General features: G+C 39.4%; 1 long non-coding RNA gene across 1 annotated transcript; it reads left to right on the top strand.

The window, feature by feature from the left end:
* Nucleotides 1-3,139: 3,139 nt before the first annotated feature.
* LOC146375450 (uncharacterized) lies at nt 3,140-6,642 on the top strand. The gene is made up of 4 exons (XR_014802065.1): nt 3,140-3,827; nt 4,554-4,711; nt 5,145-5,202; nt 6,152-6,642. It is a non-coding gene; the product is annotated as an uncharacterized LOC146375450 (long non-coding RNA).
* The last annotated feature ends 222 nt before the right edge of the window (nt 6,643-6,864 follow it).

The raw sequence follows: 6,864 nt of genomic DNA, 5'->3' as shown, positions 1-6,864 counted from the left end.
TTGTTTGAGTATGTCAACTTGGACATCGTAGTTGTTTATCAGATTGTTATGTTCTTCCTGTGAAACTTTGGGAGTCTGAGCTTGGGTTTGCAACGCCATGTCTTCTGTTTTCAAGGCTTCCTGTACATCACACAGATTTTTCTTGACCTCTTCAAGCTCTCTTTTCAGTGCCTCAAATTCATGGCACAACAACTCCTTTTCTCTGTTGGTCACGTTAAAATCATGTTCGGAGTCTTTCTCAGTGGCTTTGAAGATCCGTGATTCTCCTTTCACACCCTCATCGTGTGGTTTCAGTTCTTTTTGAGAATCACCACTCCTTTTGGAAAGCTCCTGGAGGTCCTGTTCAAGAAGTTCGTTATGCCTCGATATGTCAATTTCACGTGCAACGCATTGGAGTTCCAGGGTCTGTCTGAGCTGTTCACTGTCCGTTGTTTTGTTGTCCTCATTCATGATCCTTTTTCTTTCTTCACTCTCTTGTAACTCTTTAAAGGCTGTGTTTGCCTGATGGAGTTTATTTTTAACAGCCTGTATTTCCTGTTGCATGTCATCTTTTTCCTTTTCAAAGTCCCTTTTCAGCTCACACATGCGTTTTATCGTCACATCATTTTCCTTTCTTAAAGACTGGTTGTCCTTTTCCATGTCTCCCACTTTTATAACCAAGCCTGTCTTGCTGCTTTGCAACTCTCTGATTTCTGCCTCCATTTCCTGCATCACCTCTTTCTGTTGCTGGATCTCTTTGGTTTTGGAGCTGTTTAAATCCTTTAGAATTTGGTTCCAATATTCCAGGTCTTGAATTTTGAAGTGAATTTTTTCATTCTCTAGTTGCAGGTCTCTTTTCCTCTTGTTTTTAGAGAACCCACTTCGTTTGAAGAGAACTTCAATGTTTTTTTGGAGAATTTTGTTCTCATTTATGAGCTCTCTTTTTTGCTCCTTAAGGTCGGCGTTCTCGACTTTAAGGTCACGTATGGTAGAGCTTTGTTGTTTGAGAGTTTTATTCTCATTTTTCAGCTCTTTGATTTGCTGGTTAAGTTTTTCGTTCTCGGCTCTCAGGTTGCACACAACAGGATTTGACAGACTCATATTTCAAATTGAAGTTGATGTTAAATCTCTGTACTAACTAAAAGATTTTTTAAAAATACGGTCAACTGTGTCAGAAACTGAAGTTTCGAGTAGTTTAACTGCCTAGTGAATTCTTCCACTATCTTTGAAAGACTGACAAGAATGAGAACCTTTCCCCTCTTTAAGGGTTTTAGTGTGCTGATGTCATAAAGAAGATCAGAGATCAAAGGGATTCTGGTGGAATGTCACTGTGTCTGGTCTGGGCAGTTCTGAATTGAATAATAACAAAATGCAGATTGATGGTAATTGTAACTGATAATGGTTACATGAATTATAAACACCCAATAAATATTATTTAGAAATCCAAACTGTGGTGGAGGTGTGGTCCCTGGCTCAGCCGCAGGGGAGGAGTGATGCAGTGAGCTCAAGGGGGCGGTGCCAGGGAGGCTGCAGGGACAGGTGGTGATGATCTTCCTAACGAGGTTTTCCTTTTTATATAGTCAAGCCGGAGACCAGAGTGAGCAGGAGCATGTGCAGAAGACCAACCGGAGAGTTGGTGAACAGGTTGGCAAACCATGAAAGCCATATGTGTGGTGCTTAAACAAACACTCGTCCAGAGTGATCAACATAACAGTGTGTCGGGTTGACTTTTATACAAACAAACCAAAAAGAACAAAAACATGTCATTGTGAAGCTTTGGCAAATACTAGATTGGTCAACTGATGTGCCGTAAGCATCTGTCAGGCTCTCTGACAGTTAGTTAGTGTTGCCTACAGTTAAAATATGTAATTGTGGTGAAGAGTTAGTATGATTTTACATAAATGGAATCCACATTTAGGAGCCCTTCAGTAAATCCAGGCCAAGCTAAGAAGATGAGCAATGGGAGAAAGACCAAGGACAGAACACATGGAGATGACTGACCAGCGAGCTTTTAATGCTTAAACCTCGTCAAAGTAACTTTTTGTTGTGACTAAATTGTAAAGAGGGATGTGTGTGTATAGAAAGATGGCTGTTAGAGTAGCAGATGTTTAATTTTGTCTAAATTCACTATTAATTCAACACGTTCTCACTCCCAACTCGTCAAACGTGTGACGCATGGTCAGGCTCCCTCTGCTTCGCTTATGGACGCGCAGGGTACCCCCCTCGCGTCGGGAATTGACGTGAAGGCTCCTCCGATTGAAGAGATTGCTGCGGAAGTGCCTGTTGTCGGTATATTTAGACATTTTCCAAATCACATTGTAGTGACGTATACGGAACACAATAAATTATATAATGTAAACAACTACCTGAAAAACAGGTAGAACGATACTTTTCTATCGTTTATTGCATTTATGGAGGGAGTGATGTATGCTGGGTAATGGCACAGCTAGCTACTGGGTGACTTTATTCACCCGCTTCGGCTGTTATCAGTCCATACAATGGGCGTTATTAGCACAAATCAGTCCCATAGATATGGGCCATCTCCTGCTAGATTGTTCAGAAGGTTGTTCTCATCCATCCAGATGGAGGATCACTAACAGGAGCGTGGGAAGACTCCAGAATCCACTCTGGCTGGAATCCGGTGGATATGCAGTGTGTACAGGTAAGACCATTTAAACGGACAGCATTTATAGAATGACTATTAAAAGTCAGCGAGTGTCAGTAATGTTAATGTGGTTATCTTAGTAATACACCGAGTGCTAATATAACAGCTTTAAGATGCATTTGTAGATATTATTACGTGTTTTACCGTCTTTGTGGTGCTAGCTTAAAGTTACGGTGTAAACGTTAGCTTATATTGGAGGAAAGCTGTTACTGGTTAAACGATGTTAGCACAGAAATATTAGCTTCTGTCATGACTGATGAAGGTACTAGTTAATAAAGTTTCCAGTAAAGTGTTTAATCGCAGCCACAGACTGACAGCAAATATCTCGATTAGCTTCAGTGCATCTGTAATAAATATGTGCAAGTTTCAGTGCTTCGTTTAAACTGTATGATACTTATACTGACCCAGGGTCAGTGTAAAATACAATCCTAGCTGTGTGAACAAAGCCTGGCTCCTTTAATCCTGCATGACAAACCTCAGGATGCAGGTTATTATTACTCTTTCCTGCTGGCACACCTGTCACACCTGAGAGTCAGCTAGAAACGTACAGTGACGTGGACATCATGCAAAGACTGCCAGACTCTGTAATACTGCAAATGATCAGTGACTCAGGTTAACACTAAAGTTTAAACGGCACCTCTGTGTCTCTGTGTGCTGAACATCTAGGATTGAGTCAGGCTGCATTGACTGTGGGACTTTAATGTGTTAAAAGCAGGTTGAAGACGGCTCAGAAACATTTGAAGATTAAAATTTAGCATTGTGGCTGCTGGTGGCTTGTAAAGCCTCTACTCAGCTGTATTTTTGTTACTAATTTATGTTTGTTGTTGTTTAACACAGATTTCAGAAGAGCAAATATGCTTAATAGTTTAACTAGATTTCATTTGTCAGTGTGGGACTGCTGAGTCACCTGAAGAACTCATTTCATTCATTCTCCACATGATGTTCATTTACAGAAATGTTTCACAGGAACTGATTCCTCCCAAAGGTTGAACTAGTGTGTTTCCATAGATTACCTCTGTATGAATGTACTTCTTAAATGAAGGCAAGTGTTTGTCCTTTTTTGTTCCTCAGGTACAGTACGTGATATCAAGGGCAGGCGGTCAACACTGGGGGTAGACAAGAAGCAGACGTACTTCCAAGAGGGAGCTGCAGTGAGGACACAGCCAGGTCACTGAGGTCAGAGGTCAGAATCTGAAACAGCTCAGGTTTATATTTTAGAGGTTATAAAAAATCAAAATGTATTTATAAAGAAACCTTTAAATAATAGTCATAATTATGATTATTATAAGAAATATCAAACATTTAAGTGGATTTTCTGTTACACATATTGTGTTAGCCCTGCAATAAACTGGCAGCCTGTCTTTGTCCTGTATCAGCTGGGATAGGCTTCATCCTCCCGCAACCCTGAATTGGATACATTGTATTCCAATTATGTAATCTGATCATTTACAAACTCAAGGTATCTAATCAAAATGTAAGTAATAATTATAAAATGGGAAAGCAGAAATAAGTGTGACATGAATGTAAATGTGTGAGCTGACATAGAGGACAGCTACATGCAGTCTGAAAAACCTTTGTTGTCAAGTTTGCAGGTATATCAGCACGAGACATTCTTACATAGAAGAGACTGTTAAAGTCTCTAACTCAGTGAAGCATTATTGGTCCCGTCTGTTTGGATAAATATAGTAAGTTGATGTATGTCCATTTATTGACACATTTTCTTAAGTGCTTATCCAGTTCAGGATCACAGTGGAGCTGCAGCTGGATATGTTCACTAAATAAACCTTACAAAAGTTAACAATAAACCTGCATCCATGTACGTTGTTGTCCACAGGATGAGAAAATCAAACTGGAAGACTGTGGAACATGTTAATAAATGTTTGTGTGTTTATGCCTGTGTCTTTCACAGGAGGCGCTGGAAGGTTTCCCTAATAGTTCCTGGTGAATCAAAGCAGAACCATAAAGGTTGCTGGACTGCATGATGGCCTTACCCCTGAGCAGTCATCCTGTTAAAGGAGGAACCACTTAGAAGCTGTTTTCAAAGTAGCTGAGCAGATTTCATCTCAAGTAAGCAATTAACTGTTTGTTCGTTTGTTCTGCCACTTAAAGAGCATTTAAGGACGTCTTTTGAGTGTCCAGTTGAATTAATTCTACTGGCTCTCATGGTCATTTGTTATTATAGACATATTTTTCATGTTCATCCAGCTATTTAGTAAATTCTATCTATTTAGTAATATCCGTCAGCTATAAAATGTAATATAAATATAAAAATATCTAAATATCTCCTGTCCTTTATGTTTTAATGATGTAAGACCAGACGTCTGTTATCGTGTTACATTAGCATTCCTCACATATCAATGAGATGCTGCACAGTACAATCCTACTGACACAGCAGAGGGATAACGACGGCTATTCAACATCGTTACACGACACATTCGAGCTGCATGACGCAGACAAAGTGACTAAATCATCTTTTTGTGGTTTATTGTCTTCAAACCAGCAGACAAAGCCGATGGCAGAAGATGTCAGAGAAGAACTTCAGGCCGTGGACTGAAAAGGTATTTTTTTCTTGTTATCAAAAGACGTTTGGAGTGGCAGCTTCTACAACTGGTTGTGCTAAAGTAAAGCTTACAGTCTAAGAAATCACAGTGTTGATATTCAGCACAAAGAGAAAAGCTCACTTGTTTGAATTCATTTACAATCATAGTTTTATAAATTCTGACTGTAAACAGCTTTTACAGCTTTGATATTGTTTGACACTCGATATCAGGTGATAGGGTTTAATTTAAAGGTTTCTGTGTCCCAATGAGCCATTTACACTGATCAGTGTCAGTTTAACTGTAACACATTCATTATTTAGATTCAACAAAGAAATAACTGAATGTAAAAAATGGCAGCCCTCAGGCCAGGTTTATAGAGATATATGCATGCATTATGAAATTTATGTATCCCAGATCATTGTTATTCATCTAGTCATGGCAGACCTACCTCTTCCTCCCAAGTTAACTGCAACCCAAAAGAACTAGTGGGGCTATTTACACACTCACAACCAGTGTGGGGTAAAAAGAGCCACCAAAAAGCTGTCAGCCACAGATGTGCTAGAAGAGTTAGAAACTCTACTTATGGAGAAACTTTCTAAGTCTAACAGAGGACAGGTACTCCTGCCCAAATAACATGATATAACCCCACATACAGCCCAGCCATAAAATGAACCAAGTCATTTAGTTAAAGACAGCATGGGACCAAATGCATGTAGCCAGCCTGCATCAACCTGACATTTCTTCCTCCTGAATTAAATGAATGAATGGATGAAAGTTAAATGACTACAAACCTAAAGCCACTAGTTCCCACACTGGAGCTCCCTGACACTGTGTGTTAACCGTATTTAGCTTGTATCAACAGTTGTAACAGGCTAAGCCACCTGAGACACTGCATTGAATGATTGTTCCTGTCTTAATGATTTCAGCTGACTGGTTTCAGCTCAGATGTTCTGCTTTTTCCTTTCAGTAGATCAAAGCAGCTCGTGCTCCTTCTGCTTCCAATTTAGAAGAAGAAGAAGAAGAAGGCGAAGGCTTCAGCGAAGTGGCGTTCATGGTCTCAGTGAACAGTCACGGTCACACACTGCATGTGGTTTTAAAAGCAACATGTCTGTTCACCACAACAATGGAGATGTGTAATATTAGTGCAGCTACGGTTTGTTTTTGAACATCAGTTCTGTTTTCTACTTTGATCACTTAGACCAAAAAAGTGTTGTTTTCAGATTCTTTCTTTTACATCTATAAACCACCTGTTCATTTTTTTATTACAATTAGTTTCACATAAATGTTAGTGTTTCCTTTATGATCTTTTAATGCTTACACTACACTGTACATGTCTACATTAGAGACATTTCTGTTACCTGTTTCTGTTGACTCAGAGTTGTGAAATGTTCTTTTATTTGATGCACAATATGAAGTTCATAATTTTCTTACAAATAAAACTCTAATGACAAACATGAACAGCTGTGCTTATTTCTGAGACATGAGTTTTGAATGTGTTCATATTTAGACAGTGTGCATCTGTATGCTGAAACTGTAATGGTGAACCTGAGGTGATGGTCAACAGAAGGCAAATATATATCAATATAAAACAATATTGAAGTAATGTCTTTACCCTCTGCAGCGTGTGGACGCTGTGCACACAGTCACCTTATTCACTGTAGTAAACATGCACCGCTAGCT

This window comes from Perissodus microlepis, chromosome 13 (genome assembly GCF_051167445.1).
Source record: "Perissodus microlepis isolate ML-2025 ecotype Zambia chromosome 13, ASM5116744v1, whole genome shotgun sequence".
Classification (NCBI taxonomy): Eukaryota; Metazoa; Chordata; class Actinopteri; order Cichliformes; family Cichlidae; genus Perissodus; species Perissodus microlepis.
This window is presented reverse-complemented; position numbering and strand designations above follow the sequence as displayed.